Here is a 14,557-nt window from a genome sequence, read left to right as displayed (position 1 = left end):
TTTCTGGTTGTATGTGATATAGAATCACACTTGTCATATAGTTATATATGTACACAGGATAATAAAAATTTCATGTTCCTTTAGTATATACAAGACTCATTTTTAGTGTTGTTTGGTTCTGTCCAAACAGAACAGACAGTGGGCTGGAGCTGACTCATACTGGTTCAAGAAAACAGACTGTTAATATTCAGGAATTTTGCCACCCATTTTCAAACTGTTAGTAGCTCTAAATTGGCCACAATGGGAGAGTTTGCATGATGGAAATTGGCAGACAATAAGAATGAGGATTTTATTTTTCTCCCCCGATACAGCCAGTTTACTAGCACACCATGGGATGAGGATGTCCTAGAAGAGAAACTAAATGTATACTTGGCCCCAAACTTGATAAAGCTGGAGCAGAGGACTGGGTTTAAACTCAAAGAGCCATGGTACCAAATGCTGCCCCAGGACAACCAGGTGAGCCAACTCATTAGTCACACAAGCAATTTTTTTCCTGCAAAAAGCTTAAAAACACCTGTTTTTTTATTCCATTTCTTGGTACTGTATATTTTGAAGCACACTTTGTCCTTTAATGTTCTTCCTCCACATTCCCACCTTTTCCCCCAGAAATACACACAAACACATTGACACACTTGAATGCATACTATCTTTAAATATTGCATCCCAATTCAGAACACATTAGGAAGCACTGGAGCTCACTGATAGTAGCTGAAGCCCACCTCATCTTTAAGTAGAGGTTTACTTAGTTACTGAAAACCATACTAGTCCTCCCTTACTGGTTGCTCTGTATTCCCTAAACTGACTTCAACAGTAAGGAAGGGAGATGGGTGAGGACATGAGGTTAGACAAATCACTGGACAGAATATCAAAGAATATTCACCTTGTTCTGTGTTCTAGACTAACATATATAGACCTTTTAATATAAGGCTTCATGCCATGGGTCAGAGAAGTGAGATTTATAAAAATAATTATTCTTTACACCAATATGCTTAATTAGATGAAAGTGAATTTAGAGCAGAATCAAGATCTAGAACTTCTGTGATTTTAACATTTCTTTTAAAACCCTAAACAAAATAAAACTTTAAATCCAACAGCTGAAGCACCACTGAAGCATCTCTAGGAATTAAACTAAGAAGCAATGCTTGAAGTTATCTCCTGCCTAGATAATTTCGCTATTGTGATTCTTGTGCACTGCTTGGAAGGATACTATACCCAGCTATTTATCAGAATAATTTAACAATAGGTAAGCTAGTTTTAAGTTATTTTGGCAGCAGTGAACTTAAAGCAATGGATCTCTGATGACAGAATTTCAGGCACTGCTCTGAAATGGAGAGGAAACATTTATTGAATTCCGGGGATTTTCTGTTACCATAAAATTACACAGATGGATAGATGGTCATGTAATCCTGCTATATCCATTCTATATAAGTCAAAATAAATGACTCTGGTGCAGAACAAAGTCACAAAGTCACCAATAAGTAAGAACTTTTTGAAGAAAATCAAGAGATGATAAATTTGAAAGGATAAAATCTTTACCTTCATCAGGATAATCAACAAAATTCCCCAGACTAAGCAAAGTAATTATTGATGGCTTAAAATTCTGTATTAAATTAGTCACACATCATTCAAGAAAAGATAACTGTACAGAAACTTTCTGACACCAAAGAAATAAGAATATGTTCTATTGAGTAGTACTTAGTAAAACACACCAACATTGAATATTCTGGTTTAGTGTAGTTCTTTTTTCTTTTCAACCAGTATCACAAATATTGGCACAACAATGTGTTCCTAGCTTATAAGTGAGTTTCCTTCTGAAAGCCCATTTATAAAATAACATGTTGAACTTTTCATCAACTTTCCTATAGAGACAGAATTAAATTGATAGTAAGGTATTCAGACTGACTCATTAAAAAATAATTAACTCATAAAAGGTCCAAGGGAAAGAGAAAAAAAATAGCACTTTGAGAAACTATCAACATGAGTTCTCTTGATTTAGCTGTGCTTCTTTGGGAATCTAGTGAGTTCAAGTCCTTTTAAATATAAGAGGAAGAAGAAGTGAACAAGACTAAACTTTGCTGAGAACAACAAATTTCTCAGAATGCCAAAAATCAATGACCTGTTATCATGCAGTTGATATGTGTTTGAAGGCATAGAAGTATGTTCATGCCATAGTTTTCAAAGTCAAAATATCAAATACTTCTCATTGACCTTATCTTTAACTACCAGTAAAAATGTGAATTTCAAGAATAATTCCTCTTCTGTATTCTTACTCTAGCTTTGCCTTCCCTTTAAGTTTGAAGAAAACACAAAGGAAAAAAGTCAAGAAATTCATTATGTTTTTTTGTGCCTAGCATAACAATCTTCTTTCCAAATTCCTATTTCCAGTGCTCTTCCTTTTATGCATAGATTGTTTTGACCGCTAATTTAGAGATGTTATCTCTATCCCTGGTATAACTCTCAGGCCAAGTTCTATCCAGCTCCACCATCTATAAAGTCATCCATATGAACCATCTTCACTAATACTCCATTGGAACAATCCATTCCCCAACCTTCAATATAACCTGGAATTTCTTTCCCACAGTAACTTATATTTTCATTCTCAGTATGGCTACATTGCTTACAGCTCATTCGCTTTCTTATTCCTAAAACCCCACTATATAGTTGCTCCAAAACTGGCAAAATACAAAACAGAAAAATTAAATACAGTTTTCATAAAATTACACTTTATTCCACACTGTCAGATTCAGTCATTTTTGTTCTCTCTTTTTAACCTAGCTCCCAGGATATACTGTTTCCTCTCTCTTGATTTGATATTGTGAATCCTTCTGTCAAACATCTCTTGCAAAATCTATGCTGGCATTAATCTAAGATTCTCCCTTCTACTACTTCACCAAGGCAGCTGAGTACTAATTTAGAAAAATCAAATAGTTATGGAGACTGATGATCCTAAATTTGGGGCCCTTGTTTTCTTTATTGCAGATCTAAATTTTAACTCCTATAAACTACATTTTTCATACTGAGACCATCAAACAGAAACTTTCTCAATTTCCTGGCCTTGTACCAACAAAAAGAGAACTTATTCATGAAAGAAAGGGCCTAGGGTACTTCATGCTTTTAGGAGTCTGCTAAAATATTTTATCTCATTATCTTTTTCAATCAGAAGGAATAAAAGAAAAATTTTAAGTAGAACAACATATTTTTAGTGTGTAGTTAGTATATTCATTTTTGTACCAGATATGATATTTGAAATTTTATGGAGCTCATAAAGGCAAAATTGCCACGGCTTATGAAAGTCACAACACAGCTACGCATGCACTCCCATTTACTAGCTATGGTGGTTCCTCTGTCTCAGTGACCTGATGATCCACTTCTCAACCATGTCTCAACTTTGTACTAGGGTATAAGTCCTGCTCTGCTTTGTCCCTTTGAGGACCTCATTCTATCAGACTCCTTTCAGAGTCCTGGGATTCCAGTGTTCCTGCTTTTTTAGTACATATCCTTCAGAAAATACATTTGATTCTTCTCATACATGGTAGGTATGCTCTATAAAGACACCACAAACACTGATTTAGTGAATACTCACGGGAAAATGCAGGGTTAGTTTCCTATGAAGACCTGGTCATATAATGATAAATTATCAATTCAAATTGGTTAAATCTTACCAAACATGCACATTTTCTCCATAGGTACAGTACAGCGTTTCTTGTGTCTAGGGACACTAGCCAGCCTTTCAACAGTTCATTGGGGGCCATATTAATCAGTGAAATCACCACCAAAAAGCATAAAAACTTGAAAACATGGAATTATAAAGACCATGAAAAGGAAACTTGTTTACATATGAAAGCCTTCCCTCATTTGACCTCAGTTGGGAATGTATCTAGTGAGATACATTCCCCCCTCCTCTGCACAATATTTTGTGAGTATTGGTTTTGTAGATACAAATAAAATTTAATAAGTAGGTGAATCCAAAAGTGCAAAATCTGTGAATAATGAGGATCAACTATATAGCTCTTGACTGAATTGTGTCCCTTCAAATTCACATGCTGACGTCTTAATCCCAGTACCTTAGAATATAACACAGTATTTGGAGATAGAATCTTAATGAGGTAATTTAGTTAAAATCTAACTGATATCCTTATAAAAAGAGGAGATGAGGACACAGAGACACTAGAAATATACTATTACAGAGAAAAGGCCATACAGGGCGCTGTGAGAAGATACTATCTACACACTGAGGAGAGGAGGCCTCAGGAGACACCTAGGTCTCTGACTTCCCCTCTCCAGAGCTCTGAGAAAAAAAAAATCCTGTCATTTAAGACACCCAGTGGTATTTTGTTGTGACCACTGTAGTAAACTAATACTATACTAATACTATAGACTCCAATCACTCTTCTATTCTTTTTCTTTTTTTTTTTTAAACATTTCCAAGGCCAAAAAACAATCTTGTATATTTATTTGATTTGATTTCTCAGTGGTATTTAACACACAGGACCAACTTTTATCTTCTTAATATTTTTTTCTTCTTTTCCTCGTTATTACTCCCGGTTAGTTTCCTGCTACAACTTTATTCTTTCCTATTTTTTCTTGGGAGGGAGCTCTTGATTCACTGGCACGTAAACATTGCTGTCCCTTAAGAAATTGAATTCATCTCCTTACTCTTTTAATTCTGTACTTTGAAACCCTGGCGTGATTCACAAGCTCTATGAAATCTTTCACTTCTCTGACTTAACCTGCAGCATTATCCCTTGTCAACCATGTCAGAGTTACACTAGCAGATTTGTCTTTTAAAATGGCCACTGTTCCTGAAGGTCTATTTGCACATGAAGCCTCTCTGTCCAGAGTGATCACTTTGGGAGGTGGTGTGACTGACTTTTCAGGACTCCTCAACATCCTTTCCTTTAGCCATGGCCTCTCTGTCACATACTAGGTTGTATTCTTTTTGATATACTGAAAATCTATACAAATGTCTATTTACTGATGTGACATTTACCCATCTCTTACTCTAGAATATTAGATTCACAAAAGGAGGAAAAATGTTTCAAGCATAAAATTATGATTTTCAAATTAGAAAACTCTAAACTGTAATCATTTTTGTAGTATTAAAAGCTGGAGGGCTAGGGTTGTGGCTCAGTGGTAGAGCGCTTGCCTACACTGTGTGAGGCTCTGGGTTTGATTATCAGCATCACATATAAATAAGTAAAATAAAGGTCCATTGACAACTAAAAAAATATTAAAAGAAAAAAATTAAAAAGTTAGACAACAAAAAATGATTCCATAGCTTATTACATTATTACTAAAAATATGGCTAAATAATATCACCAAGCCCATTTAAAAATAACTGGAAGGAAAAATTCACTGAAATTCATAGATACTGCTTACAAGAATTTGTTCATTCAAAGGATTGTTGAGTTTCATATTCTATTACTTGGATTATGGCATGTCATTTTTTTGTGAGACAAAAAATTATGTTTCAAAAAACAGTTATATAACTAGTACTTTAGAAAGATAATGTATTTTTAGTGTTTCAGTGAATGAATAATGTACATTTTCTAAAATTGCCCATGTAGTTTGACTGGGATTGGAAATCTTTTAAATGAAACAACATTTTCCCTTTCATATAGAACACTTACATTGGTATTATGGCTTTTTTTTTTTTTTGCAATTGAATACATAGCACCGAAATTTTACAAAACTTTTAAGATGCTGATAGTGTTTTAATTACAAAAGAATGATTTAAAAAACTGAGTCCTGGTGGATTAAAAAAGGCTTTGCAGAACATCTTAATAAAACACTTTGCAAAAATTCCTTTTATGCTTTTAATTGTAAAACATTCCTCAAATATTATCAACTATTTAGTGCTCTAAAATGCCCTGTGCTTACAGATTGAAACAACAATCAAAATATAGCTTTGCAGTGTTTACACCTATAAAACCATTCTTTTTCCTAATCTGAAATCTACATATTAAGTAATTTGAATTTACTAAAGAAGAATCTGCAGAGGTATATTTCTCTCTCTCCTTCATAATTACATTTTCAGAATGTGTATTATAGAGTATCTTACAGAATGCTAAAAGCTTCATTGTAATTTTTTAACAATGTAACAATTTGTATAATGCCTTTTAAGTGATTTCCTCCTAGTGGAATTGTTGCAGGTTAACCTAAAAAATACCCAAATTATGGTTTCAGTATTTTAAAATACAGGGTGCATACTGTGCTCTGTGTTGCAGAAAGCATTCATTATGCAATGTATTATAATCCGTTAGTCTCCTTGAAAACGTGCTATCTACGTCCTCAAAGAGTTTATACACATTTTCTTAATAAAAACATGTCATTAGGAAAGAACTTCTTTCTTAAGGCCTATCATTTCAGGTAGCATAAAATAATTCACTCAGTGCACATTTATAGCAGATACCTACAAGTATTTGCAAATATGAGCTCAGCTATAATTCACACTGTGTATGTTTGTAGAATACCAGTAGCCTAAATGGTGACAATATGTGGGTGACAAAGACATTTCAATGTTATCAACAAATACTAATTTTGAATACACATAAGTGTGATTCACAGCCAATAGCAAAGACCAAAGTATTTTAATTCTCCTTTCAGTCATTTTGGGCTTTGCAGAACCATCCATTTATTGAAGTAAAGGGAAGATATATACCAATTTTTTAAAATTTTCAAACTTAAATAAATGAATATTATATATTATCAATATACAAGGGCCTTCAGCTCAGAAAACTTTATAGTTTTAGGCTTAAGGAAAAATTCAAATAATAGGAACTATGTTGCTCTTCCCTTTCCCAACCCATGGATTTTTATGTTTATTTACTGGGAGAGCTTGTATGGTTGGAATTCTGCATTTCATCACTTTTGTGAATTTGTTCTTGTATTTTGATTTTTTTTTGCAACTCTTAATTGTGATTTTGTTTGCCATTTGCTTTAATCCCTGTTTAACCCATGAAAAAGCCCTTGAGAAAACCTCCTTTAATGCAAATCCTAGTATTTAACCAACTTTATAAGATATTTGTTTCAGGAACTCATTTCAAGGTTGAAGAGGCAGTCTCTCTTTTGCTTACTGACATGATTTGCAATGCTTTGGGTTTAATTAAGTGACAGAATAAATTGACCACAACGATCAGGAAATGTTTTGATCCAGATTATTGGAATGGAAATTCTTCTTTGCTTTCTCAGTAAGTTAGAAGCCAGAATCTTTCACCATTAGATCTGACAACAGAAATTTACTCCACATCCCCTGATATAGCTTGTAAGGAGCAACAGGCCAGGGTGTATGTGACCAGAGGTTATAACATTCTGATTCATTATGCTGTAGTCATGAATCTGCTCCGTTAGAGACAAGCTCCATCCATCCATTTAGCTGTCATTCTGACCATGAATGTAATGCTATTATGGTAAGGGCCAAGTCCACTGCTCATGCCAGATGTTGTTAGGAATTCAATCCATCCTATGTTGAACACTGGCTCCTTCAAACAACAAGATGTTGAGTGAATTACATATTGAGTGGTGAGTTTTCTTGGCATTTAATTATCCGGCTCAAAGAAACATACTTCCTTAATTGTTTCTGAGGTTACTTCCTAGCATGGAAGTAAAAGAGATTTTGTGAAGACATAGTATGATATTAGCAGCTGTAAAAACATTTCAAATAATTGTAATGTCTCTTTTTGTGATTTTTTTGGCTTATTTCTAATGCCTTTATGTCACTGAAAGTTAATCATCTTTTAAATCTGATATCACTGTCAGATAAAATTTTAGGAAAAAAATCAGTCATAACATATGACAAACCTATTTTAATTTTTGTATATTATCTTACAAACCTTATTTATATAGTATTTTATAATAATACTTGCAGAGATAGAAAACCTTTCCTTCTCTTCCTTTTCCTTCCTCCCTCCCTCTTTCTTTCATTTGGTGTTACTGAGGATTGAACCCAAAGTGGCTCTTTCACTGAGCTATATTCCAGCCCTTTAACATTTTTTATTTTTAAATTTTTGACACTGCATCTTGCTAAGTTGCCGAAGCTATGGTAGAACTTGTGATCCTTCTGCCCCAGCCTCCTAATTCTCTGAGATTAAAGGCACCATTCCTGGCTAGCAAATATTTCTTAAACAGAAAATTTATTTAAAGAAATGAAAAATCTGCTTACCTTTATTTGATTATTACACTTTGTATACCTGTATCAAATTATCCCACATGTATGCCATAAACCTGCAAAAATATTGTTTCTCAATAAAAGGAAGATAAAATTTGTATTTCTTTTAAAAAGTGCACATAACCCAATTTATTATTAAGATAACTAATTTTGGTTATTTTACCAGAACCTCTCAGATAATAATTAATAAAGACCTTAGTTCATTTAATATGACATCATCTAATATAATGTAATTTTATAAAATACCAGTTTTAATTGGGCTGACAAAATTATATTACCAATGTCAAATTTATATCCTTGATAGAAAATAAAAAGTATTTGTGTAATATTTAAAGATTTCAGGGTCTTAAAAGCAAATTTTGTTTTCACATTGCCTTTCTCAGTAATTTCATGAATGTTTCTAACCCCTGAGAACTTTTTGTGTAAACTTCCTACTTTGCATCATATATTTGATATTGAGGTTACCCTTAAAAATGGGAAAAATTAATTACACATTATTTTTACCAAGTAATTTACAAATTCCTAGCAGTAAATTGCTCTAATACCCAGGAATCTCATAACCTTTGAAGACAAACTGTTAACTGTTAACAAACTGTTAACTCACCAAAAACTATAGGAAAGAATGATGGTATGCTCCTAGCTTCATAATACATAGGCATGTCACACATTCTATTCAGAGACTATGGAGAATATTATAAAACTTGGTTTGGATAGATGACTTCTACATTTATTTTAAAATAATTTATTAATTGTGTTACTCAGTAAAATATTATCTAACCCAATTCAGATTTAAAGTGTGTTTATGAAATCCTTCATGAATTAAATCTGTCATGAAATACAATAACTTGCTAGAATTAAGGTTACTTCTCAAATGATGTTCAACATCATTCATTATTAGGAAATTGCAGTTGAAAACATGCAAAAACACTGCATACTATTTAAATTGTTAATAATCAAATCAAACCAAATCCAACCAAGGCAATATAAGGAAACATAAACAAAAAAAAACATGATGATGCCAGTTTCTGGTTAGTATGCAAAGCAACAGCAACTCCCATTATTGCTAATGAAAATGCAAAATGTTTCCATTAATTTGGAGGAGCATATAGAAGTTTCTTTTAGTGCTAAACAATCTCTTGCCACACATTTTAGTGCTCACATTAATTGATATTTACCTAAATTAATTGAAAATGTATATCCATATAATAATCTATACACAAATATTTATTACAATTTTACTCATAGTCAACAAAAGGAAAAGCAACCAAGATGTTTTTCAACAGGTGAACAGATTGACAAATTGTGACTATAGAATGGGACAAAATATTTCCAAGTGTAATACCAATAGCAAATACAATCTCACTGAAAGCAATATGGGAGTATTATGCTGACCATGCAATTCTGGAAATTATCGAATTCTGTAAACTAACAAAAAGAATGTTAAGTAATCACTGTAGTCTGGTTTATGAAGTTATTTCCCATAGAGTTGTGGACTAACAATTCTGTGCTGTGATGGTTAGTTTTGTGTGTCAAATTGACCAGGTAAACAGATACCTAAATATCTGAAAAAACAATTTCTGGGTGTGTCTGTAGGAGCATTTCTAGAAAAGATTCACATTTGAATCAGTAGACTGAGGAAAGAAGATCCACCCTCACAAGTTTGAGGTTCCATTTATTGTGTCAAATGTACCATTTGAATGTAAACAGAGTGTGGAGTGTATAAGAAATCTCTTGCACAATTCTTTAAACTATTATAAAATAAAACCAATCTAAAATTTAAAATTTCCCTCATAAAATAATCCAGGTACACTTAATAAATTGAACAATTTATTATTAAATTTCTGGTATGCAAAAATGTGATAATGAAAATTAAAAAGAACATAGTCTCAATTTTGGAGGCATAGTAAAACAGAAAGAATAAAGTTTATTTAAAAGTTATGAAATTACATATAATTTTGTTCAAGTTGCTGACAGGTACTCCTAAATATCTCAAAGCATTTTGGGAATCCATAAAACTAGAACATGTTCTAAATTTATGAAAAACTATGCTGGTAAATTCCCATTTCACTCTCTGAACTGTGAGCAAAAATATAAGGCAACTCAAATGTAATTAATCTCCACAAATGCCTTTTATAAAATAAATAACAGGTGATAACATGGTTTTATGGATTTTAAGCCTAAAGACAGTTACAGTATACTTTGATTGTAATTAAAACTACTTTTAATAAAGCAACAGTATATTAATCTATTAATCAGAGTCTATGAATAAATTTAAGAAAGCAGACCTAACCTAAATTGCTGAATTGAATGAAAATTCTAGAATGTTTATGTCCTTTGGTAAGCCCTGTACCCAGGAAAATTCTATTGGAATTATTTTAACACTTTTGAAAGACTTATTAATGAAGGAATATCCAAAACAACTGAGGAATAAACAATCTCTTCTGCTCTTGGAATAAACATTTAAATTACTATTAGTAATGAAAGAGATATTGCTAGTAGAGAGAAAGTTTCTGATTTTATGTACATCAAAAATGTGATTCCATGTCAAGAGACTTGGAAAGACTATTTTGTGATTTTACAAGTATATATGTTTTCCTTTGCTCTCTATCATTATTTTATTCTATTTTCTGTGTAACATCCCTAAGGATCCAAGTCTCTAGCAGGTAGTTGTCATCTGGGTTGACAGTCCTGTATATTGGTAATGAGACTTTCAGCATTTTATATCTTGGTGACACTCTTGCCAATTTGGATAGTTATTACTATTCTCAACCTCTGACTTATTGTAAACTATTGTTAGTAGTCACTTTATGGCTCAGTGTCAATAATAACTTCATCTGATCTAGCTCTTGATAGAAACTTTAGAACAACAACAACAAATGCAAGAATAAATCAAGTCATGTGAAATCCCCCCACCCATTTTAGTCACATTTTTGTGGGATGATGGATCTGTCTGGATAGAACCCTGCATAGGTCTACCTTCTGAGAAGGTTATTTTATAAAAGATTCGTAACTGGAAATCTTCTTTAAATTCACACTGTTCTGGGGTTAATACCAGAGAGCCACTGCCACCATTTTTATTTCAGTCCAGCTACTGTAAAAACATTGTTGTTTTTTTCTTGGTTGTACCAACATTATTGGCTTGTCTTCCCACTGAGGATATTTTAGAAAAAAAGAGAGATTTTAAATTAGACTTTAGGAAAAAGAGAAGAGGGTTTGAGCACAGTGACACATACCTGTAATCCCAGTGGGTTGGGAGGCTGAGGCAAGTGTTAGGAGTTCAAAACCAGCCTCAGCAATTTAGGGAGACCCTAAGCAACTCAGCGAGACCCTGTCTTTAAATAAAACATAAAAAAGGGCTCTGGATGTGGCTCAGTGGTTCAGTGCCCCTGGATTCAATCTCCAGTTTTAAAATAATAAAATTATGAGGTCGATGTTTTGTTTTGCAGGTGAGAAAACATTAATTTGGACATCTCATTCAAGATGGCAGACTTTTATGTATATTTTTCCTAAGTCATAACAAATATAGACCGATTTCATTGAATATTTTTCTGTTCAGAGATGTCATTGATGTTATAATCATTAGTAACAAATGATTTTGAATACTTACAACATACCAGGTATTATTTCTGACACTGGAAACTCAGAGAACAAAACAAGCAAAAATTCCTGACTTTATGAACTTTACATTCTATAATTCCCAAAGAGCAAAATCATCATGAAACAATACGAAAAATATACCAAATCTTCACTTTTATGTTTCATATTTAGGAAAATTTATAAGGAAAAAGCCAAGGATGACTTTCTTATTTCTGGCTTGAATTATTGGGTAGATGGTGATATTACACTAGAAAAGGAAGCAAGTAAAAGGGCTCATTCTTTTTCTAGTTTTCTTGACTTGGCTCCTCAACTCCACTTTTTACCACACTTTGTGAAATTAGGTGAAATACTTTTATTTCTGTTTCAACAATTAGACCTTCAATGAGACAAATTAAATTACTACATGAGTCTGACATTTTTTCTTCAAGTTCAGTTCGTTTTATAGAAGGTGAATGTTTTATTTAAACATTGATTTTTTTAAAAAATGCTGTTATTTCTTACAATGGCTCTATTTATTTTGTAATTGAAAAAATACATGTGAAATGAATTGATTTCCAACTCCCATCTCCTAAATTCACTATGTAGTTGATCTCATTCTGACCCTAAAGTGATGTTTGCAGCTGCATCTCCACTGTATTTCAATTCTCAAACCAAATATAAATTTCTAGAGTTATAGCCTGGATAACCTGCCAGAAATCAGGAAAAAAAAAGAAAAAGAAAAAAAGAAAAAGAAAGAAAATAAATAAAAAAAGAGAAGTTGAGGAGAGGAAACTAGTCCTATGAGATTATTGATTCCAGATGTTCCAATTACTCCTTTTGGGAACTTTATTGACTTAAGTTATACAAATCCTCCACTATAAATTCTTACTGAGTCAAGTTTGGCAAAGATTGTATTCTGTTTCTCCCCAAACACCTTTATAAACCCTGAGTAGAGTTCACACCTAATAGAGGAGGAAGCAAAAATGTCACGGTCACATTAAATCTTATGGAGTTTTAAAAAGATATAGTTAACTGATTTAATCCTTCTCCTCTGAGAGTTGAGGTATGTGAATAGAGCATAGCATTCTAAGGCAGGTTATTTATTTATTTTTATTTTTCACAAATCTATAAGCCATTCTGTAAATCAAATTTGATTGGAGTGATGACTCCTAATTATGTCTCCTATTTTAGAATGTTTAGCCTTTACTTCAAAATTGCAGTGTCTTCAATAGCTTTTTTGACTAAATTTTATTACAAACTTTGAGAAAAACAATTCACACATTTTAAATAATCATCATTTATTTTCAATCAAATGAATCTGATTCATTTGATTGAAAACATTAACCCTCTGAGTGTCCCATGGGGCAATAATGTCTTAGTTATCTTTTGACTGTTTTCATCTGATAAATCTTGTTAAATAGATTTTATTTCAAATATTTTCATAATGTAACACTACTAATAATTTTTGAGACAAGATATTTATTATTTCTTAATGTAGTTAGCATAGAAGTCTAACAAATAGGTTTTATGATATAAAATCACCATCTAAGAAGAATATGGTGTATATGATGAAAGTTATAATACATGCTTAAGTCCAAGAGTGTGAAAGACCTAATATATGGGTTCATAAAGATCCAGAAAAGAGACTAAAACTATATTTGAAAAAGCTAAAGTTCTTATCTCAAATGGCAAACCTTCTCTGGCTTATCAGAGCTTAAGGTCAAGAAAGGGCAAATTAGGTGATCTGCTCTAAGAATGATTAGAATCAACCTGCCAATAAAGAAAGATACTCTGCCTACTTCTAGAGTGATATTCATGAAGGATAAAGTTGGATTCTCCAGTGAATATTCATGATGCTGCAATGCTGGATGTTAAGTGATGATTCAGAGAACTACAATAGTTTGGGAATAATATTTTCAACTGGAAACAATTCTTTTGATTTGAGAGGCAATGGTCTTATTTGTCTCGGGAATTAAAAAATTAATTTACATACTTGAGGTTGGGGAAGGGCAATAAAAAAGAGCAAAAAAATATTATTGTTCCTTCATCATTTTATCTGTTGAGTCAAGCATGAAAACAATGAGCATCCAAGGGCCCAGGACCAGAGACATCAGCCCAGTTGGAAAAATGGTCAACCATCTAGAAGATTCTAGTAGATGTTACAATGTACAGAGGAATGTGGTAGGGTTGCTATGTAGCTTTGAATCTTTATAAGGATAGCCATTGAGATATGACTAAGTCTTTGGAACAGAGGTATTTAGAAGACCTCCTTGAAGATGGCATTGAATTTTGCTTTAATCTGGAGATTTCAGAGTCACTTTGAAGCCCATCAGAGACCTAATTGACTAGAGGAGAGGAATGATGATGGAGTTTTACAAATGTTGTAATAGGAGTCCTTAATTCCCTCACCTGGGTAGAAACTCACATTATCAAAGTTTAACCTAACCTCGCTTTTGCCTTGAAACTAACTAAAAACAAAGTTAAGAGATACAAATTGGAGATTAATTTTCCCAGTATGTTATGATCTTAAAACTTAAAAGTGTGTCAATATCCAGCCACAAAATATAGTATGGCCTACTTGTTACAATGATCAGTACTAATTACAGCAGGAAATACAATAAACTAATATATTTTCCAAATCCTTGCTATCTCTTTTGCCTATAAACACAGTAAATATTAGTGTCATGGAGTACAATACAGAATCAGAAATAAGTTCCTGTCTCTAAAGAGATTACAATCCAGCAGGAGCTTCCATAAATGAACATAAGTTACTGTAATAAAAAATTAGAAAGTGTTAAGGATCAGAGAAGGTGT

Source organism: Ictidomys tridecemlineatus, chromosome 10 (genome assembly GCF_052094955.1).
Source record: "Ictidomys tridecemlineatus isolate mIctTri1 chromosome 10, mIctTri1.hap1, whole genome shotgun sequence".
In the NCBI taxonomy this organism is placed as follows: Eukaryota; Metazoa; Chordata; class Mammalia; order Rodentia; family Sciuridae; genus Ictidomys; species Ictidomys tridecemlineatus.
Note: the sequence above shows the minus strand (reverse complement) of the source record.